The sequence below is a fragment of the Rhinatrema bivittatum genome, chromosome 3, assembly GCF_901001135.1.
Source record: "Rhinatrema bivittatum chromosome 3, aRhiBiv1.1, whole genome shotgun sequence".
In the NCBI taxonomy this organism is placed as follows: Eukaryota; Metazoa; Chordata; class Amphibia; order Gymnophiona; family Rhinatrematidae; genus Rhinatrema; species Rhinatrema bivittatum.
The window spans coordinates 552335460-552359275 of NC_042617.1; the positions used below are offsets into that span (position 1 = coordinate 552335460).

Below are 23816 nucleotides of genomic sequence, written 5' to 3' on the forward strand. Positions count from 1 at the left end.
TTGACCAGAGCTCGGATTGCCGGGAGACACATCCTCCTTGTTAGTTTCGGGTGACAGTTCACTGTAGTATGGATCCACTTGTGTGTGAAGAGGGGAGAGGGGAGGAGGAAGATATTAACGCCACATTTTCACAGGGGCAAGAAATTCCATCCGGCTCAAATGTGTTTTGGCCTGCTGCCTGGCTCCTGGTCAAACACATGACCATCATTCTGCCTCCTATTTCTGTCCTGCATTTGAATTCTTCTGGATGAGCAAACCCCCCATCAGTGGTTAAACTTAGGCAGCCAAGTTGTAACAACATATGCTTATATCCAACAAAGGACAGGCATATTTAAAAATGAAGGGAGTTAGCTGCAGTAGGATTCAGTGTCAGAGCTGCATGTAATCTATCAGCTCAGGCTCCAGTGTTTCAGATGTCAGCCGGTGAATATATAGCTTCAGAGAGTGAAGCAATCAGCGTCCGATGAAGTCTCTGAGCTCCCCGTCACCTGAAATAACAGAACTTGGCAGCATGGACAACACTTGTGTCTATACGTGAACGTAAGAAATAAGCGATTCTTTGTTCTGCCTCCAAAACCGTTGAGTTGCCCTACCAATGTTAAATAATTGCATTGAGAAATACATTAAAGCTGAAGACTTTCCTTAGTAAAATGATGTTTCACTGTTTTCTTTTCTTTTTTTCAGTCAATGCAGTGGAATTATTTATCTGTTGCATTAATCTTGGCAAATAATAAATAAACGTGATACTCTTCAAAGGATAAATTTAAGACAAGTCTGAAAAAAAAGGTCAACAATTTTCTATATAGTGTGGTTAACTTTTTAGTTGAATGGAAGGCTTAGATGACTTAAAGCTAAAACCTAACGTACATCTTTCTTGTTTTTTTTAGGCACTATTTGCGGTTGCCCCTATTTCGTTGTGGAAGGAAGGAAAACTATAGAAACTACTCTACTGAGAAAGAGAAGCTGGGCAATTTTTGAGATTCAGTCTTGGTGGTGCTATTTTGTCATCTCCATCTTTTCTTTCTATTTTGAGATTATTTGGTTAGAATACTTGGGGGATGATATTCAGGAGCTGTTTGGCTGAATTTTGGAGTTAGCCAGGCAATTCTTTGGCTAGAAAATGCCCCCCACCCACCTCAGCGGGTACATTTTATGCGTGTAACTTGTGCGTACAAAACGTATGTGCATAAAAAAAAGGCGCGACTGGAGGCATTACCAGGGTGTAGTTAATCTTTGGCTGCTCAGCCCTGATATTCAGCCCTGGCCGGATAATGTTATGCGTGCAAGTCTGGTCAGATAAACTTTAACTTTATCTGGCTACCTTTCCCACTTGCAGGTGGCTTACTGAATATTGCCCTCCTAAAGTTCAGGAAAGGTTTTGAAAATAGACTCATAAGACACCTTGTAATATGTTTCCCATAGAAACAACTCTCAATAAATCTCACAACTCGATCAACAGAGCTTTTGTGATACTGACGGACCGAGTAAGAATACTGACTTAGGTTTAACTGCTTAATGGTTAAAGAATAACCCATTAGGGCCATGCAATGACAAGAAGAAGAAGAAAAACATAATGTGAAGATACGACGGGCAGCTGCTGACAAGTAAATCAGATTAACGGAGGAACAAGTGCACGGAACAAAGTGGCATTCGCACAGGCACGGAACTGTTTTCGGAGCGTTGGGCCGGTGGTGGTGACAGAGTCATCTGTCCCGTCTTTTTTGCCCTTCTCTGTCTGCCATTAATTTTCCACAAAGGCTTTGGGTGACAGCTCCCTCATAGTGACCATACTTGGAAACAAGGTGCATGACAGGCAGGAGGAGAATGGAATCAGCCTGTAAGACTGCAAGAAGAGCTCCAAGGTTTACAGCTGGGAGGGGGAGGCAGGCTAGAGAGAGGCAGCAACTGTGTCAACTGCAAAAGAATAAAATCTAACGACAAAAACAAAACGGTTGATAGCCACCGATTTCAGCATTGCCTTTCCCACTGCATTTTGCGTATTCTCTGTGGAAACATTAGTGCATTTACTACAGATAGGAAACAAACCAGAGTTTCCGGAGCAGCTGTCTGTTGCTGTTCTGCTGTGCTGTGGTTTGGTGAAAGTCGGTAGGTTGTGCTTGTGAAGTCACTCTCCTGTTTCTGGCCCTGAGGTCACTGCATTATGGCACAGGCCCATCAGGTCGTGCCCTCTCACTCAGCTGGGTTGCACTTTAGATAGTGAGAAGCTGCTTTTGTATACTTTAGGGGGCCAGATTAAAATTTGGGGTGAATGGGGAGTAGAAAAAGGTGCAAAGGTCCCACGAGTCAGTTTGTTTCCACAATTTTAAGCGTGCACATTTTTTTTTTGTCCAAGGATTTAGTTTCCTGCAAATTAATCTAGAGGAGGAAAAACATTCACAGAGAACAATGTGCAAGGCTGCAGAAGGTGACAGATGCAGGGAGAGAGGCAGAGAGAAACACACAGACACTGCATAGAGAGGTTTGTTTCCATCTTGTTAATTTCTTATATCATTTTTATGATAGTTATTTGTTTGTGAATGTGAGGAGTACATAACTTGGAATTGCATGGCCCTTGCCAGTGGAGCTGCTCCTGCTGCCACTGCAATCCCAGTGCCATTACCACTAGTGCTTGCTGCTAATGAGGAAGAAGTAGCTTAGCCTGATGGGAAAATCCAGACAGTGATGGCTGTGACGCCGGTGACCACAAAGGTGCTACAAACAGTGAAGGTATAATGAAGCAAAATTCCTAAAGATTGCATACAAAAGCCAAAAAATAGAAGGGAATCAAACAATCTAACAATGTATCTTATTATATAGCAATTAATGAAAACCTCTTATCACAAAATACTTTGACAAATGTGAAGATGATTCAAAAAATTCCTCTTCCTAATTGTATACTTTAAACACCAAGGATCTTACATCCAAAATGTCCTTTCGCATAATTTCTGTAAGTAATAGGAGCACAAAGAAAACAAAAAGTATTAAATAACAGGTATTAAATAAACTATAGGATTGTAATCAACATTGGGGGTTCAAAAAATTATTTTTGTGAACTTACCAAATGGTTTTGAATTGGAGAAAATTCCGCAAAGGCATACGCTTTAGATGAAATGTTCTCATCGAGTTAAATCCTTTCTTTACTCATATATGTTTCTTTAACAGATTTTAGATCTAACTTCGACAAATTCATCCACTGCTTTGTGAATTGAGTATTTTTTATTGAAAAAACCCAAATATCAAACATTATCTATTTTTCTGTATTTTTGTGTACTATAAGACTGCCCAGCTGAACTATTATTTATCTTGAAAAAGACGTCCAAATCGGGTGCCTATGGCAAGACTCAAGAATAATCATTTAAGAAGGGCCCAAGAATCAACACTGTAAAATTCTAAACAGAGTTTTTTTTTAAGTGATGAAATTACCTGATAAAGGGTACTGTTTTACCTCTCTAAAGGGTACTATTTTACCCAAAAAAAGATGCCCGTACCACGCGCCAATGGTGCTGCTCACCAAGATGACAAAAACACCATGCATGCGCGGTCCTTTTAAAGAGGGAGTGTTAAACTGGGCATGCACTAAAAGTTGCTTTGAGTTACACAAGACCCATGTATGCATGGATCTTTTAAAGAGAAAATTTGGAACCATGCCACTCACTGAAGGCTGCTCCAAATTACAAAAATGCCATCCATTCAATCTCCTGATTAGGTCCCCTTGGATATAAAGTGCCCCACTGGAAAATAAAATGTCGTTCCCTTTGTTTCAGAATACGGGAGATATCACCTCCTCTTTGTAATCTGATCTTGCTGATAACAAAAAATTCCAAATTTTCGATCAAATGATTCATTGTTTGCCAGTGCTCCACTGGAGGTGCCTGCAGTTTGACTGTACATATACAACTTCTATGTTCAATAATACAGGTTTGTCCTATATAGATTAATTGACACAGACAAATATGTGCAAAAATAACCTGGTCTGACTGACAATCAAAGTTCTCTGGGATAGTGTATGGTTTTACTAGGTTGGGGTGATTAAATTTTGAGATGTTCAAATAGTGAGCATAGACAGCACAGTGTCCACATGCAGAGTGGCTGCCCTTATGGGGGTCTCCCCCATCAGACGATAAGATAGGTAGAAGCATAGAGGGTACCAAATAATTACGTACATTTTTATTCTTTCATCAAAAGAGCCCACCCCGGCTAATATGTGCCAGTGTTTCTGAATAATGAATTTGGTATGCACTATTCCATTTTCAAATAGGCCCTCAAAAATGAAATTGGCACTGGTGAAATAGCTGTTGGAGGAAAAGGGGGACAAGGAGATGGAAAGGCAGGAGAAAGTGGAGAAAAAAATGAGAAGTCAATGCTATGCCCACACCATTTGCTATCATGCCCTATGAGACACTAGGAATGGGATTATTTTTATTTGCCATCAGATGGTAGTGTCCACATCTCTATTGTGGTCTTCTTCACAGAGTGTGACACTGCCATCTGTTTGAGTAAATATGAATTGGCTTATCTGGGATTTGGGCTTCCCCCAGTGGGCTAATGCCATGGCTGACCCATCCAATTAAAGGCATGGGCTGCTAGGAGGCACAAGGCATGGGGATTGAAGAGTGAAGCCTCTGGTGCTGCTCCTGCTCTTAATGCACCCTTGCAGAAGCCGAAGATTGACAATGTGGATTGAGGGGGCTGAAAGTTGAAACCACTGTTCCTCCTTCTTATGGGGTCTATGGGTCACAAAGAGTGAAGTCGCAGGTTCTGTTCCACATCCCAATGTGTCCTACATGGGCTGAAGACCTTCTTCTCTGTTCCTGTGCTGAGGAGAACTTCAGATATGTTCCTCCCTGATTGACTTTCCTGATAAAGTGAGGGAAGGCAAAAACCTAAATCCATAAGGGCTTGGAGGACCTCCTCTCCTACCTTTAGGGTCTCATCTAGGCCAATTTTTGTCTACAGTCTGCCTCTGATTGGGGAAAGAAAGGCAATCATCTTGGGACATAACTAGGGGCCTTTATGTTCAGTTTTTAAATGTATTTTTCCAGGAATGTGTCAGTGTTTATTACAACAAATAAAAATGGGATAATATCAGTGGAAAAATATGAGTCCTTTTTTAATTTAAAAAATTTGGTGTAGGCAGTATGACCATCCAACATTTTAAAAATGTTTGTGCGAGAAAAAATAACCAAAGAGAACATAAGAGATTTGCTCTACTACTATGGTTGTACTGGTTCACTAATATACCCTGTGATCCAGATTGACTGTTTGATTTTTTGTATACCGTTCTCCCTGTTAATAAAAAGTATTTTGACAAAAAAAAAAAAATAAGAGACTCTTCTGTGTGTTATATCCTAAAATAACTAAAAACATTAATGGCAATATTGACCTTCTTATTATGTAGAAACATAGAAACATAGACATGATGTTTAATCTAACGCCCTCCCGCGACAGTTCTGTTTTACTGTGAACCGGTGTGATCTGTATATTTTACAGGAATGTTGGTATATAAGAATTCAAAATAAATAAATAAATAAATAAAACGATGGAAGAAAAGGACCAAATAGTCCATCCAGTCTGCCCAGTAAGCCCACGATAGCAACTGCTATGCCATGCAGGTTATCCCCATGGTTAACAGATCCCCAGTCCATAAACGTTGGGCTCTCATTGGTTGCTATTTGAATCCAATTCCCCATTACCCCTTGCCATTGAAGCAGAGAGCAATGTTGAGTTGCATCAAAAATATCAAGCTTATTGGTTAAAGGTAGTAACCACTGTATCAGCAAGTTACCCCTATGCTTATTTTTTTCCCCAGATCATAGAAGTTGGAGCCCTCATTGGTTTCTGTCTGAATCCAATTCCCCTTTTCCCCTACCATTGAAGCAGAGAGTGAAGATGGAGTTGCATCAACAGTATGAAGGCTTATTGGTTAAGGGTAGTAACTGCCACACCAGCAAATTACCTCCATGCACTCATTTCTTCATTTCCATCCTGTAGTCTTTAGGGATCCACAGTGTTTATACCATGCCCCTTTGAATTCTTTCACTATTTTTGTTTTCACCATCTCCTCTGGAAGAGCATTCCAGGCATCCATTACCCTCTCCGTGAAGAAATATTTCCTAACGTTGGTTCTGAGTCATCCTCCATGGAGTTTCATTTCGTGACTCCTAGTTCTACTGATTTTTTTCCATTGGAAAAGGTTTATCGAATGTGCATCATTAAACCTTTCATGTATCTGAAGGTCTGTATCATATGTCCCCTGCATCTCCTCTCTTCAAGTGTATACATATTCAGATGTTTCAGCCTCTCCTCATAGGTCTTCTCATACAGGCCCCACACCATTTTGGTCACTCTTCTCTGGATCACCACTATTCTGTCTTTGTCCCTTTTGAGGTACAGACTCCAGAACTGAACACAGTTAAGTGAGGCCTCACCAAGGACCTGTACAAGGGCATTAACACCACCTTTTTCTTACTGTTACTCCTCTCTCTCTATGCAGCCCAGCATTCTTCTGGCTTTAGCTATCACCTTTTCACATTGCTTCGCCATCTTTAGATCTCCAGACAATATTACCCCAAGAATCATCTCTTGGTCCATGCACATTAGTCTTTCATTCCCCATCACATATAGCTCTTTTGGACTACCTCACCCCAGATGCATGACTCTGCATTTCTTTGTATTTAATCCCACTGCCAAGTCTTCAACCACTCTTCAAGCTTTCTTAAATAATTTTTCATTCTCTCTAATTCTTCAGGCTTGACCACTCTTTTGCAGATCTTAGTATCATCCACAAATAAACACATTTATTTGTGGATGATAATAAACACTTCTATACCTTTCACAATGTCGCTTACAAAGATATTGAACAGAACTAGTCCCAGTACTCAACCCTGTGGCAAATCTCGTAACACAGTTTTCTCTTTAGAGTAGGTTCCATTTAACATTACACTGTCTCCTTTCAGTCAATCAGTTTGTAATCCATGCCCCACCTTGGCACTCACTCACAAGCTTCTCATTTTATTCACAAGCCTCCTATGTTGGACAGTATCAAAAGCTTTACTGTAATCCAAATAGATCACATTGTGCGCTCTTCCTCAATCAAATTCTCTAGTCACCCAATCAAAAAAAAATCAATCAGATTTGTCAGACAGGATCTTTCCCTGCTGAATCTATGCTGCCTTGGGTCCAGCAACCCACCGGATTGTAAATAGTTCACTATTCTTTCCTTCAGTAGAGTCTCCATTATTTTTCCAACCACCGAGGTGAGGCTAGCCGGCCTGTAGCTTCCGGCCTCCTCTCTGCTACCATTCTTGTGAAGCGGGACCACCACCGCTCTTCTCCAGTCCTGTGGCACCACTCCTACTTCCAGGGATCTATTGAATAGTTCCTTCAGTGGACCCACTAGAAGATCTCTGAGCTCTCTCAGTATCCTAGGATGTATCTCATCTGGCCCCATAGCCTTTTCCATTTTCAGTTTGCCTAGTTCCTCCCATACATTTTCTTCTGTAAACAGAGTTTTATCTACTTCATCCCCATCTATGATCTTGTTAACCAGCAATGGTCCTTCTCCAGGGTCTTCTTTAGTGAATACTGAAATATTTGTTTAATATTTCTGCCATTTCTTTGTTACTCTCTACACATTGCTCCTTCTCACCTCTTAATTTCACTATACCTCTTCTGACATACCTTCTTTCACAGATATATCTGAAAAATGTTTTATTTTATTTATTTGTTTATTTATTTATTTAAAAATCTTTTATATACTGCCTGTACAAGTTTTGTCTCCTCACTTTACCTTTTTGGCTATCCTTTCTTCCACCTGACCTATTGCTTTCCTTATTTCTTCCTTCGTCTCCCTCAGTTTTAGCAAATATTGTTTCCTGTGTTCCTTTTGTTTGTGATCCTTTATACTTCTTGAATGCTATTTTTTTAGCCTTTATTTTTTCAGCCACCTCCTTAGAGAACCAGATAGGTTTCTTTTTCCTCTTACCCATGTTTACTTTTCTATCATATAGATTTGTTGCCTTTGTAATAGCACCTTTTAACTTGGCCCACTGTTGTCCACCTCACCCAATTTCTCCCAGTCTTCCAGTTCTTCCTTCAGGTACATCCCCATTTTGGCAAAGTCCGTATTTTTGAAATTCATAACTTGAGTCTTCATGTGATTTCTCTGTATCCTATTTGCAAAATCGAGCCACACTGTCTGATGCTCACTGATGCTCAAATGAGCCCCTACTCGAATATTAAAGACATTATCACTATTGGTGAGCACCTGAATGAGTATCATACCCTCCCCCATAGGTCCCATCACCCTTTGTTTGAGTAGAGCCCCTTGAAGAGTATCTTTACTTCTCATAGATTACACAGAAGGGATACTCCAATCCACATCGGGTAGATTAAAATCTCCAACAAGCAACACTTCATCCTTCTTTTCCTTGTTTTGGATGTCTTCAATGAGTTCTCTGTCCAGTTTTTCTGTTTGAGTCATTGGCCTGAAGATCACACTAGTAAACATGGAAGCACCATCTTCTTTCTTTAGGATGGTTCACAATGTTTCTTCTCTACCCCACATCCCTTGCAATTTAGTTCCTTGGATATTGTTTTGGACATTAAGAGCTACTTCCCCCCTTTTCTGTCCTTTCTTATCAAGTTATAACCCGGGTTGGCTGTATCCCAATCATGAGAATCAGTGAATCACCCATGCTGTTAATGTTGTCAGAATCACAACCACCATGTCTTTTTGCTAACTCTTTTTCTCCATGCTGAGCTGTTTAGGTAAACAGTCTGACGAAATTAAGAATGAGAGGTGTTCAACATCTTCCCATAGATAGAAAAAAAAGAGAAAACCCTTTAGTACATTTAGCCCTAAATGTTGATGTATTTTGATGACTGAGTCTCTGCATTAGATGTAGACAGGTAAGTCCTATGATATTTTATTATGACCCCTCAAGCACTCTCAGCACACATTCTGAAACAAGTCAAGCTGGTGGACAACTAAGTGATTCCACTGGCCACAAACTCCTACTAGTTTTTCAGTATCCTAGTGAGGCATCATTTATGGATTCAAAACGTGTACTGCATGTATGCACTCATCAGTTAATTCAGACCTCAGTCTAACACACTAAATGTGAAGCAAGTTCCACAGCAAGCTGTTATTACTACTAGGGATGGGCAATCATGTTTCCTTATTAGGCAATCAAATTGCCTAATTCGGAATGGTTTGGGAGAACCGAAAAACGATTGATATTTTTTTCCAAAATTTCAGAAAAAAATTAATTTTTGAGTTAATGCACACTAACCTGAAAATCGGGGTCCCCGAACACCCCCCCCCCCCCCCCGAATTGCGGGAAAAACAAAACTCCTGTGGGGGGCCCCGAAATGAAGCCTGACACGAAATTTTTACCCGAAGCACATCTCTAGTTATTACCTTGGCCATAGCCATTAACCACTAATGTCACTCTGACTGCATCAGTAGTGGTCGATATTCTTCTCTCCTGTCCTATGGCCCAATCTCTGCTGCTTATGGTGGTCAGGATGATTCGGGTTTTTTTTCTTTCAATATCCTTTCCTGACCTGTGCAGAGAAGTCAGGTAGTCAATGATCACTGCAATAGATCTAATTTGTCTACTAATAGGTGGTAAGCAGATGACAGCCCTAGAAAATAGCAAAAGTAAAACATCTCCAGTCTTTTCACTTTATTTTCCAAACACATAGGGGTAGATATCCAAGGCACCACTAAGCATCTAATTTTGTAATCTATTTAAGCTGCTGCATGCACTAACTTGCAGTACTGAGTACCTCAGGTTAGTGAACGCCACTATATTTTTCCTGTGCTTTTTTACCAAGTAATCCCAAAGCAACACCACATGATGAGGGTCCCACCCCCCCAGGGTCACCATCTTTTAAAGGAATGAGTGCATCCCACAGACTCTTCCCTGGCCTGAGTGGTAATATCAGTGGGGTCTAATGAGATCCCCTCTTCCACCCCTCCCCACTGCCCCCTAAAGCAACCAAAGTTTTTAAGAGTAAAAAAAAATATATATAAAAGTTGCAATTGCTGCTCTGCCACCCCAGTTCCAAACCCCACCTGCTTGGGCAGTCCAGGGGGCAGGGCAGGGTCAGAGGCTCTGTGCTGGGGGATCGTGTGCCGGCAGCCTGCTGGCACGCACAACCTGCCCCTGTCCCGAGGCAGGTGCAAGCGGCAAGTAAAACTTTTTTTTTTGGGGGGGGGGGGGGGCTAGGTTAGTGCTGGGGGGGTAGGTTAGGGGAAGGGGTAGGAAGGTTAGATTAGGGGATAGGGAAGTTACCTCCCAGGCCGTTCCTAAATTGGAGCGGCCTGGGAGGGAACGGGGGAAGGCTGTGAGTGTCGGCGCACGCAAGTTGCACAATTGTGCTCCCCCTTGCGTGTGCCGACCCCCGATTTTATAACACGCGCACACCGGCATGCGTATGTTATAAAATCGGGTGTCCATGTGTGCGCGCTGGGTAGCGCATGCACATGGACGTGCGAGCGCACATTTGAAAATCTATCCCTTAGTGCATAGCTTGTGTAACTCCATCTATGAGAGATTACTACACACCAATGGGGCCATAAAAGAATAGATATATCGTTGGGCCACTTCTTTTCCTAACTTTCTCACAAAGGTCTCTAGCCCCAGGGCTGGGTTCTTTTAGTGACTGGGAGGTGGGGGCAAAGAAATGTTTCCTCCAAGGCCCTGAGTGGCAGGGATGACACTGGGTCTTGTACCTGGGAGAGGTATGCTTTCAGTTTCCCTTAGGTGGATGTGAGTACCAGCAAACAACACTGGAGTCTCTGATGAAGTGTCCAAAAATAAACTTTACTGATAGGGTTTGTTGAAAAATCAATGGCATGTTTATCATCAGTCCTCAGTTCTCAGATGGCATTTACAGCTCTTAGTCTTTATCTGTGAAGGTGTCTCTCTCTATACCAAGGCAAAGGAAACACATTCCAGGGCTTGGACAAGTAAAGTTCCGAAGTGGGCAGTGTCATGGTTACTGGGATATGGGCCCACCACCCCAGGAGCTGTGCAGGACTTCAAGACAGGATTCTGGGCTAGACAAGGGCTGGTCTTCCACCTAGCCATCTCCCTCCCCTGCAGGTTGAACCCTTGGGTTCTGGGAGAAAGTATGTCTTTGCTGTGGCCGCAGTACATCAAGGTGTCTGGACAGGCTGGAACAGGGCTGAACAAGCTGGAGTAAGGCTGGACCAGGAATAAGACTGGACTGGGCACAGAAGACCAAACATAGACAAGACTGGACAGGAGAAGGACTAGGCAAGACAGAAAGAAAAGAAAATATAGAAGCCCAAAGGCAGCAAGTCTGGAAGCCTGATGGCCTCTAGGCAAAGGCCCGGAGCCACTAAGCAAAGAAAGGCCTAGACAGGCTGCAGAGCAAGGTTCAAAGAGACAGAAGACTCAGATGCCATAACGTCTAGATAGGCCGCAAGACAAAGAGCAAGAAAGCATAAGGCCTGGAGACCACAAGGCAAGGTAAGCCCTAGATAGGCTGCAAGGCAAGGAGCAAGGAAGAAGAAGGCTCAGAGGCCACAAGACAAGGTACAAGACTAGAGTGGCCATGAAAAGGCAAGGTGGTTCTGGCAAGACAGGTTTATAAGGGGTTTGAGTTGGGTGTGGTGTGAACAGCAAGGCAGAGCTTGGCAAGGCTGGAGATGAAACTCGCTGAGGACCCCTGGTAGAGCAGAGGCTGCAGAATAGGCTGACTAAGGTGATCAATGAGGGGAAGGCTCGGATAGCTGGAAGGAGAAATCGCTAGAGGCCTCTACAGGCGGGGAGGTGTCATAATAGGCAGGAGAAGAGTACGATGAAGCTGCACAGCAGGCAAAACCGTGACAAGTAGGGTTATTCTTATGTGGGCAGAACCTTACCCCTTCCAAACTAGCAAGAAAAAATGGTAAAACAGTCTGCACAGAGTTCCAAATCTACATCTTCTCCAGGGTGAAGACTTCAAGTGGGGGTCCTCAAAAGATCTCATATTTGGTCTTACTCACAGTTCCTCAGCAGGTCTATCTTTCTCTTGCTCTTGGGATCCCTTGATGGCAGGAAAATCCAAAAAGGAACACCACAGCTCTCACTATGTTCCTTCTTCAGGGCAGGAAGGGAACCGAAAAACCTTCCTCCCAGGTCTTCTAACAAAATTTCTTCTTTCCCAAACGAAGTCCAAACACCACACTTGCAGCAGGATCCCACCATTCCTCTGTCCTCGAGGAGGGTGCAAAAGAGCAGATCTTCTCTATCCCGGCTCCCGCCAGGGAGAGACGAGCCACTTATATAAACACAAGGGGACTGGCCATCCCAGCACCCTCAAAGGGAGGGGCTGTACTGAATGGTCCTCCCTTAATTTCCTAACCTAACTGTTCTAATTATAGTGGTTAACTAGGACCTTTTTAGTAATGAACCTCAGGGGGTCAATACTCTTCCTGTTCTGAATGCATGCTAAACTGTCTTAGCATGCACTGTAAGCTTTAGTGTATAGGCCCTGTAGTGTGGTAGATAGCTAATAGGGGAATATAATTTTTTTTTCACATTTTACGTGAACCTTAAGACTATAATGGAGCTCCATCTGATTTAGTTGCATCTTTGCAAAATCGGATGGATTTCTATAGCACTTCCAAGTAAAATCTATGGATTTTCCTAATCTTGAACTAGGCTGAAATCTGCCCATTGAACAAGTGTTCATAATTCTATGGCCTCTCCTGTTTTCTTCTAGAATACTAAATTGGTGGAATGGAAAATGTTCTATGAATAGTGAATGACTACCATGATGTCAGCTGAGGGACATCTCTGTGAATGCCTGGGGATGGCCACAACTCAGGTTATGCACAGCTGACAGGGTTTGTGAGTAGTCATTACATGTTCCACAGTACTCTGGTTGCCATAGCAATCAAAGGGGAGGCATTTGTTCCCTCATTAAAATCACTCATGTTACTGGCTGTATTTTTAGTACATCATTTCTTGTTCAATATATAGAGAAAAATGAAATGCTAGAGCGCAAAGTATAAATGGAATATAAATCTTTATTTACAGCTGCTGTTTTATTGCAGCATTGAATCCTAATGATTCAATTTTTCCATGTCCGAGTCTTTAGAAAACTTTCTGGCACAACCATATTCATTTGTATTGGATGAATAAAAATAATTGCATTCTATGTTGAAAACATGCAAATTGGAGGGGGTGCTTACGTCAGACATGTCACATAAAACTCCATTACAGGGCATTTTAGGATGGTCCATGCAACAAGCTGTGCAATGAATTATCACTCTCAACAGTAGAAGCAAAAAACTGACAGGCCAAAATGAAGAACATTGGTTTAGATTTTAACGAGTTTACTGCCAACTAAAGGATCCATGGAGGAGATTGTGTGAGTAGCTGAATTTCAGCTTGGCTGCCTCTAATCAATTAGCCTGGGCCAGGCCTAGGAAGGAGAAGGTAACACTTGTGTAAAATGAGCTAGTTATCTTTTTCCCTTCGTATGGGTCTTGGGGGACTTGGGAAGAGTGGGGTTAGCCAATTCACTTCTGTGACTTGGAGGGAGCGATTTTCTTTCCCTGAAAGTCTGGGAGCTTGGAGGGCTGTACAAGATGGAGGTTACAGATCCTTCATTGGATCTGACTACATTACCTCGAGCCAATAACTGCCATTACCAAAATAATACCTATCTATATCTATACACACACACACACACACACACACATTTTGCATTGTCTTTCTGTCTCCCAATATTATATGAATGTTCACGTTTGTAATATGAATCTTGTATCCATCTAGAACTGGTGATAGGCAGACTATGCTATATATGCTTTAAATAAATGAATAAAATTTCAATACATATGAGCTTCATTGTTCTTTTAATTATACCTATCTCTCTCTTATGACATTGTGCACATCTGGAACAGAGACAGAAGAAGCACATTAAGCAGGCTCACAAGCAGATGCCAGTGCTTAGGTAGGGCATGAAATGAGCAACACAAAGGCCTGGATTCACCATTCTATCGCAGAATGATGAATCCAGCAAAAATTGGGGGCGGGCCTGCGAAAGCCGGCAGCCTTCGCACCACCGCGATGTCTTTGCTGCCGGCTTTCCCACTGAATAGCGCCACCATGAAAGGTGGTGCTATTTGGCGTGCTATTGGCAATGATAAGGTTACTAACCTTATCGCCACCAGCGAAGACATCGCTGAGTCCGCCCCCTCGCCACCCCGACTCCTCCCCTTGCCGTCCCGACTCCGCCCCCAGCATGCTATCGCGTGCGATAAGCCTTTGAAAATGACCCCCAAAGTTTGTAAAAAAAACTAGATATGGGAAACTCATTGTATTTACATTTTTTGAGTTGCCTTAGTCTAATAAAAGTTCTGAATGACATTCAATAAAATGAATACATACATGCAAATACAAATATATTCATAAAAATACCCACTCCAGCATTAAATTATGGCACTATACTATAAACAGCAGCCAAATTAAATAAAAGCAATTGAAAACAATTATGATTTACAATGTTCCTGAAATGTTAAATATGCTTTAATCAGATACAGAAATCACAGTGCTAAATTCCACAAATCTGGATTATAACAGGAAAAATCTTTTTCATCTGTCTATAAATGCTAGAAACAGCAGGAGTCGAAAACAACATGCCTTGTAGAAAAAACACAGCATTGTCCTAGGAACATAACCATTGTACTTTCTCTTTTAGCAGCAGTGGACCATTCTTTAAAAAAAACAAAAAACCCTTCTAAAAATCAGTATTATCATTTTAAAAACAACTGATAAACAATGCAGTTCTTTAAGCACTGGTGTTATATGTTTCTGCAACTTTAACTTTAAAACACAAGCTGCTGTATTCTGAACCAATTGTAGATGATTCAGTTGTCTTTTTTTGCAAACCCATATATAGGGCATTACAGGATGAACCACAACTTGTGCCTGAATTATAATAGCAAGCATATCCTTAGTCAGATAAGTCCGAAGGCCTTTGAAAAGGTGCAAACAAAAGAAACAACATGCCGCAGCTTTTTCAATCTGTGCCTGCATAGGTAGCTCTGAATATGAAAGCACGCCCAACACTTTAATCTCTCATTCGATAGGTAGTAACTCTTCTTCAAACATAGCCTTCAAAACAGAACAGATAATATTTGAAAAGTGTTTCCTCATCTACAATACCTAAGATTTCAAAGGGTTCAGGAGGAACCTACAGCAGGTAGGCCACTTTCTAACTATAAGGATAAACAGTTTTCCCAAATGAGCTTTGCAATCGAGCCCCGGACTTATATGAATTTGTAGATTATCAGTGTCACTCAGGCAATCAAAGCCTGTCTTACGCATTAATCTACTGGCAGAAAGTGAGTATTAATTATTAAAGGGGAAAGAATGGATCTTTGAGAGACTCCCCATTTAAGTTCACTAGAACCAGAAACCTCAGATCCAAGGCTTACTATCTGGCATCTCCCATTCAAAAAAGAATCACTATTGGTAACAGAATTGCACACAGATAATATCAGTTAATGCATCTTTAATATGCTGAGCACTGAATTCAGTACTCATTGTGCATTAACACATCAACGCACCATAGTAAATATTTGAACAAAGCTGCATTCTAGATCTTTTTCTAATCCTTTACAAATAAAAATAATTCTGAAAACATAAAAATACAATTGTTATATTGCATCTGCAAACATAATGGATTAAATGGAATATCCACCAATATGATAGATGCATATTGGGTCACTGGTGGAAAATGAGGAATAACAGGAGAAGGGTCAGAGAGGGAAATATTGACACCTAGGGCCTGACATACTAAAGCGTGCTTATATTGGTCATTAAAGCACATAAATGTGGTGTTTATCACACATTCAAACTGCTGATGTTAATGGATGCAAATAAGACAGACAGTAAAATATGTACCTATTGTTACGTTTGCCGCCCAGGGCAGCCCCGCGGTGCAGCCCTCTCACCTCTCTACACAAGCTTCAGGCTCCAGCTTCTTGTTGCTGGCAGCGGTGGGCTGCCAGTCTTGACCTTGGATGTCCACCAGCACCTCCAGCCCTGCTTCCCTTCCCGGGACCTCCAGCCAGGATGCCTTCATCCATTGGGCCTCTCCACGGGGTTTGCAGAGAGACACCGCCAGCAGCGCCACGCCCCTCCCTAGGTGCGCACACCAGTGAAACCTTTGAAGGGCCAGCGGCAAGAACCTGGCCGCAGACTCAGATGTTGACGTCACTTCCCTCAACATATAAAAGCTCAGGCAGCGCTCCTCAGCGTTGCCTTTGCAACAGGTCGCCTTAGTCTCCTGTTCGGTTTCCAAGTTCTAGTTGCCTTGCACTTGTCTTGTTCCTGTGATTCCTGGTTCCTGTTCCTTGTGTTCGTCTTGTCTGTCTACTGGATCGACTACCTGGTTCTGACATCTGCTACGCCTGACCTCGCCTGCCTTCTCCAAGCCTGACCTCTACTACGCCTGACCTCGCCTTCCTTCTCCAAGCCTGATCTCTGCTACACCTGACCTCGCCTGCCATCTCCAAGCCTGACCTCTACTACGCCTGACCTCGCCTTCCTTCTCCAAGCCTGATCTCTGCTACACCTGACTTCGCCTGCCTTCTCTAAGCCTGACCTCTGCTACGCCTGACTTCGCCTGCCTTCTCCAAGCCTGTCCTCTGCTGCGCCTGACTTCGCCTGCCTTCTCCAAGCCTGACCTCTGCTACATCTGACCTCGCCTGTCTTTCTCCAAGCCTGACTTCTGCTATGCCTGATCTCGCCTGCTTTCTCCATGTCTTAACCATTGCTACATCTGACTACGTCTGCCTTCTTCGTGTCTTGACCATTGCTATATCTGACCACGTCTGCCTTCTCCGTGCCTTGACCATTGCTACGTCTGACCACGCCTGCCTTTTCCGTGCCTTGATCATTGCTACGTACGACTTTGCCTCAGACATTCTTTTCAGAGTTCCACGTTGCTTGCTACACCTTCCAGGTGCCGCCAGCTTCCACTCAAGCTTGACAGTGATGCCTCTGTCCCTATCCTCTGGACACAGACTTTGGCTTTCCTTCGCTCAGGCACCTTCAGTTCCTTTTTGTCTTGGTGCTTGAGTTCCTGTTCCACATTCCATCCAGGATAGGACCACGCCACCTGCTGGCTGCTGTCTTTGGGCTGAAGCATCTACCTATACTTAACCATGAGGCCCGCCTAAGTCCTGCCGGCCCCGTCACTCGAAGGCTCAACCTGAGGGGAAAAAGGGCTGGTATAGGTGAAGCTCCAGTGGCCTCCAGCTTCAGCCCACTCCGCTTGCTGACGGTGGGGACCCGTAGGCCCTCGCCTTCGGGTTGCGTCAACCCTACCTCAGCCCAAGGATCCACCTCCTACATAACACCTATTTTACCTAAGGATGGTTACACCTCTCTTATCCAGGTAAATTCTAGCTGGCTAATAAGTTAGGCGGCTACAAATTAGCCAGATAAGTTAGGGGCAGTCCAGGGGCATTACTGGGAGGAGCTGAGTTAGCCGGCAAAGTTAACCGGCTATGTTGCGGTCCAGTCCATGAAGCTCACGCCCCGGTCCTTACCTCGAGGGTTCCTGCCGGCTGGGAATGAAGCAGAGTCGGGATCTGGGCGTCCCCGCGGGGGAGACGCCATTGCTGGCCTGCCTCTAGGCGCGCGCGTGGGCGCCCCGCGCTTTTCTAGACAGTTTCCCGCCGGAGGGTGGCTCCACCCCGAGTCTGACGTCAGACGCTGCGGCCTACTTAGGGCCACCGCGGACACCCGATCAGTGCCTTGCAACAGGGTTCCTTCGGTCCCCCATTGCCTCGAGCTCCGGAGTCTGCCAGCGTCTTGGCTACTCCGTTCCTGCCTGCCTGCCTGCTGGTTCCTGCCTGCCAGCCAGTCCAAGCCGGGTTCCTGCCAGCCCAAGCCGGGATCCAGCCAGGCAGCCCAAGCCGGGTTCCTGCCAGCCAGCCCAAGCCGGGATCCAGCCAGCCAGCCCAAGCCGGGTTCCTGCCAGCCGGCCCAAGCTAGGCCCCTACCTGTCTTCAGCCCAAGCCGGGTTCCTGCCTGCCTACAGCCCAAGCCGGGTTCCTGCGTGTCTACAGCCCAAACTAGGTTCCTGCCTGCCTCAGCCAAGCCTGGTACTCGCCTGCTTCCTCTCCATCGACCGCCTCTCCTAAGTCCCAGCGATCAGGCCCCTATGGGCTCCTAACGGGGGGGCTCCGACTTCCAGGGTGAATCTCCTAAGTCCCAGTGGCTGGACTCCCAAGGGCTTCTCCCGGGGGAGTACCAGCTTCTAGGGTGTAACCGCTTCTAACTGCCCGCCAGAGGTCTGCCTCCCGGCCTGTTCAGTCAAGACCAGTGAAGTCCTTCCCAAGTCTCTTGTAGGCCGGCCCAAGAGTCCACTAGCCCCGTGTTCACAACAGGCTAACATTCAGAGTTAGCTGAATGACTTAGCTTGTTAAGTCTGTTTGAGACAAAGAGCTGTCCTAAAGTTAGCCACCTCCAAAGTTAACTGGATAAGTTTATCTGGCTAACTTTACTATCCAGACTGTGTCTGAATATAGACCTCAAAATTGTATAAATGTGTACCTCATTAGCATATATTTCATGTAAAAATGATCACAAACTAGCTTGTACATGTTAAAAGCACTGCTGATGCACATAATGCTAGCTTGCATACATGGACATTAATGCTTATGATACCATTAGCACACTTTAGTACATCAACCTCTTAGATTTCTTTTCTGGACAGAAGGGCAGAGAGGGGGATTTCCTGACAAGCACTCTACCCTTTCTTGAACAGGAGACAGGCAGAGAGTGTCAGGGTTTCCCAGTAGCCTTTCCTTTTCCTGAGAGCTAGGAGGTAGGGTGAAGGTTATCCCTGGCCCGGCAGACGCTTATTTTTTGGGAAAAAAGCCTTACTAAATCCAGCCCTTGTGCTAGCGAGATTTAAGGGTGTCACGTAAAGGGTGTTTTCGTGTGCCCTTGGGCCTCAGCCCGACCCCAGACGGATCCAGGACTGAACAGAGGGTTGACGCCGCAAAGATGAAGACGGTGTCGGCGGCGGTTCCATGCCGCAGAGGGAACGCTGAAGGTCCACGGCTCTGGCCGCGGCAAAGAAGGATACCAGGGGCGGCCTCCGGGCCGCATGAGCAACTCCAGTCCGCGGCTCCGGCCGTGCTGAAGGCCCGACATCCGGCGGCACCAGCCGCGTCGGGCAGAAGAAAAGGCAGCAACGGGTGAGTGCCTGTTCGCGGGGGCGACCCGTGGGCAGCGTTCATAACAAAGGGTAACGAGTATAAATGTTCTTCCAAGAGGAAGCAGTTTTTCCAGTACTGAAAAATAGGGCTACACATTTGTTTTGAAACAACATGAAAAATGCAACAAAATTTTGCTTCAAAACAAAAAAAATAAATAAAAGCTATACCAACAAAATTCATTTTTGTTTTCATTTTGTTTCATTTCCTGTTTTGTGTACACAGTTTGCAAACTGTGGGCACAAAATGCAAACAGTGTGTGCGAAATGAATTTTGTGTGCACTATTTGCTTTTGACGGGCACAATTTGTGAACAGTGCATACAAAAATGGACAACAAAAAAAAAAATAACAATATAGAAAAACCCAACCACTACCTCGAAACAAAAATAATAAGTGTGCACAACCCTATTGCATAGTTGAGAAAAGGAGATGAAATTCTTCAATGCCATCAAACTAGGCTGATGCATGTTTTACAGAGAACTGATTATTAAAATAAGTATGGTAAAGATGCAACCAAGGGAAGAATTTGTAGAATACATATCCTCAGAATTTCAATAACATCCAAGTCACCTAAGCCACTTTGAGTCAGTTCTGGTCTTTAAGAGGACAATATTCAAAAGCCATTTAGATGGATGACTTAAAAGTTATCCATCGGTAAGTGGCTTATATGGGTATATTCTATGCTTATCTTGCTAAATTCTAGCTGGGTAACTACTAACCCAGCTAGAATCTAGCTGGATAAGTCAGGGGCTTTCTGGGGGTAGGCAGGAGGTATTCTGTGGGGAGCAGAGTTAGCCAGTTAACTTATCCAGCTAACTCTGGTCAGACTGTTAAATATGACCAGCTAACTTTAAGATAGCTGGGTATAACTGGGTGGTGCAACTGTGCCGCTGAATATACCTTGCTAGTTTATCCAGCCAGCTAGTCAAGCCATTCAGCGGCTGAATATTACCCCCATATTTCCACCCTGTGTCAATTTGGGACATCATCTCCACTTTGCCAGTGCATAATTTAAGACTATAAATCCAAAAATGTTGCCACTGGAAGTTGAAACACCTAGGCTGCCTCAAAAGGGTCAATTTATAATGACACCTAACTTTGGGAATTTGGTACCTAAATTGGAACCTTTGAAAACTGAGGCACTAAGACATTAGATGCCTATTTTTACTAGGATCCTAAATTTAGGTACCCAAAAATTTGATAGGGCTGAAGGGTGGCAGGTCAAGGGAAGTAAGCTAGGCTCCTAGTGCCTAGAAATAGGTGAATTAATAGCAGGCTTAAATTCAGGTTCCTAAAATTAGATATATTTTTCAATCTAATTTAGGTCCTAAGTTTTGGGCTGAAAATTTGCTAATTTTAGGAAACTAAAACTGAGGTCCCTAAATCAAGCACTCAGCTTTCTTTTAACATAGGCCCCAAAGAGACTTGGTTGTTATAGCTACACACTACCAAAAATGTGGTATGCAAAAACAATCAACCTTTATTGCCAGAGTTGTGACATCTGGATAAAAGTGGATCGAAACAAGCATGACTGGACTTCATTCTGTGGATACAGAATCTCACATCTACTTATCTAAACATATTGGGCCGGATTTTAAGAGGTACGCGTGGGCATAGATTTGTGCGCGCAACCCGGCGCGCACAAATCTACGCCTGATTTTATACCATGCACACGCAGCCGCACACATGTTATAAAATCCGGGGTCGGCGCGCGAAGGGGGTGCACACTTGCGCAACTTGCGCGTGCCGAGCCCTAGGAGAACCCCGATGGCTTTCCCTGTTCCCTCCGAGGCCGCTCTGATTTCGGAGCGGCCTCGGAGGGAACTTTCCTTCCGCCCCCCACCTTCCCCTCCCTTCCCCACCCCCCAGCACTACCTAAACCCCAGCACTAACCTTTGTTCCATAAGTTGTGCCTGCCTCTGGGCAGGCATAGGTTGCGCTGCGCGATCCCCCAGCATGACTGCTGTGCCGGAGGCCTCGGTCCCACCCCTGCCCCGCCCCCGGACCGCCCTGCCCACTCCCTGCCCCTTTTTTCAAGCCCCCGGACATACGCGCGTCCCGGGGCTTGCACGCGTCACTGGGCCTATGCAAAACAGGCTCGGCGTGCGCAGGAGCGGGTACGCGCGTAACCCTTTTAAAATCCGCCCCATTTTGTTCAACTGATTTGAATAACTAAACTCAAATCAACTTGTCTTGTTTTAGGAACAGTTTCTGAGATTAACATGGACAGTTCAGTGAACTCTTTGCTACAAGAAATGAACTGGATTATGAATTCCAAGTGGATTCAGAACTTGTATTGTGATCCTGAATGGGTGAATGCCATTCCTAACAGTCAGGCCTATCCTGTAAAGTGCGGCCGCATTTACCCTGCTCCTAAGCCGTTTTTAACTTCGTTTTCGGCCGCGTTAGCCCTTCTTGCGATCCCGAATCCCCTTTAACCTACTCCTACCGCGGCCTAAATTCCCTGGGCAACCCCTTCCGCCCGCGGCATGCATATTGCATGCAAAGGAGCGAATTAGCGCGATATTGCATGCAAACGAGCGAATTAGCTATTCACCTAGCATCCCGTAACCCGCGCCCCGACTAACGCTACCTTTCCCTGCCGTTTTGTCGCGCGTTTAACCTGCAAACTTACCGCCTACCCTGACCCAGGCGGTAGAGGCATGGGTAAGGGTAGGTGGAAAGCTTTCCCCCAGCCCCCGCTCACCTGCCCCCGCCGCGATCATGGGTGCCGGTCTCCGTGGCAGCCCCAGGCCTCTCCCCTGCTCCCGAAGCCAAAAAAAGCGAAAAAAACGTTGCAGCCCCCCTCCGATGTCCGGACTGGGGCTGCCACGGAGACTGCAACGGCAAAGCGACTTTTCAGTGTCCCCCCTCCTCTCGGAGCAGGGCGCGAAAAGCCGCCTTGCTCCGGGAGGAGGGGGGACACTAGCAACGGTGAAGCAACGGCGAAGACAGCGCAGAAGCAACGGCGAAACGACTTTTCAGTGTCCCCCCTCCTCTCGGAGCAGGGCGGAAAAGCCGCCTTGCTCCGGGAGGAGGGGGGACACTGACAGCGGCGAAGCAACGGCGAAGACAGCGGCGAAGCGACTTTTCAGTGTCCCCCCTCATCTCGGAGCAGGGCGCGAAAAGCCGCCTTGCTCTGGGAGGAGGGGGGACACTGACAGCGACGAAGCTTTCCCCCAGCCCGGACACCGGCGAAGCCAGAAGACAGCGGCGGAGAAACGGCGAAACGACTTTTCAGTGTCCCCCCTCCTCTCGGAGCAGGGCGGAAAAGCCGCCTTGCTCCGGGAGGAGGGGGGACACTGACAACGGCGAAGACAGCGGCGAAGCGACTTTTCAGTGTCCCCCCTCCTCTCGGAGCAGGGCGCGAAAAGCCGCCTTGCTCCGAGAGGAGGGGGGACACTGACAGCGGCGAAGCAACTTACTTTTCTGAAGCCATCATCAGGAACACATGCGATCGTAGCTCCTCCCGATGAAGACAAAGATGGCCGCCTGCACGGGGAAAGCGTGCAATTGGCCGCTGAAGACGTGATGTCATGACGTCACGTCTTCAGCGGCCAATTGCACGCTTTCCCCGTGCAGGCGGCCATCTTTGTCTTCATCGGGAGGAGCTACGATCCTGATGATGGCTTCAGAAAAGTAAGTTGCTTCGCCGCTGTCAGTGTCCCCCCTCCTCTCGGAGCAAGGCGGCTTTTCGCGCCCTGCTCCGAGAAGAGGGGACACACTGAAAAGTCGCTTCGCCGTTTCTCCGCCGCTGTCTTCTGGCTTCGCCGGTGTCCGGGCTGGGGGAAAGCTTCGTCGCTGTCAGTGTCCCCCCTCCTCCTGGAGCAAGGCGGCTTTTCGCGCCCTGCTCCGAGAGGAGGGGGGACACTGAAAAGTCGCTTCGCCGCTGTCTTCGCCGTTGTCAGTGTCCCCCCTCCTCTCGGAGCAAGGCGGCTTTCCGCGCCCTGCTCCGAGAGGAGGGGGGACACTGAAAAGTCGCTTCGCCGCTGTCTTCGCCGCTGTCAGTGTCCCCCCTCCTCCCAGAGCAAGGCGGCTTTTCGCGCCCTGCTCCGAGAGGAGGGGGGACACTGACAAGTCGTTTCGCCGTTGCTTCTGCGCTGTCGCCGCCGTTGCTTCCTGGTATCTGTCATTTCAAATGACATTTGAAATGACAGATACCAGCGTGGCTGAAGCCTTAGGCCCGCGCACCCAGGATCCTGTATAGGCGCTCTATCCAGTATCCTGGTTGCGCGGGCCTAAGGCTTTTCGGACGCGGCTTACATTTACATATAATTAGGCTTCAGGATCGAGCGGTAGGTGAGCTGCACTGTGCGGGCGGTAACCGCGGGTGCCATAGGCACTAACGCAGCTCTTCCTACCGCTCGGTACTGGATCACCCTGAGTGTTAGATCTTTCATTTCTGTCGGCCGTTTCATTGGCGAGATTAACAGCTAAAATAATTCACCTAATGATTGTCAGAAATAGCTGAAAAGAAGTCCACAACTGCCAATGCAAAAGGGACCCTTCTAGTTTGCCTAGCTCTCATCTTTCACCATAGCCCAGCCTGGAGGC

General features: G+C 45.5%; 1 long non-coding RNA gene across 1 annotated transcript; it reads left to right on the plus strand.

Annotated features, from left to right (window-relative positions):
• Window positions 1–313: 313 nt before the first annotated feature.
• On the plus strand, window positions 314–2904 carry LOC115088302. The gene is made up of 3 exons (XR_003855745.1): window positions 314–540; window positions 685–786; window positions 888–2904. It is a non-coding gene; the product is annotated as an uncharacterized LOC115088302 (long non-coding RNA).
• The last annotated feature ends 20912 nt before the right edge of the window (window positions 2905–23816 follow it).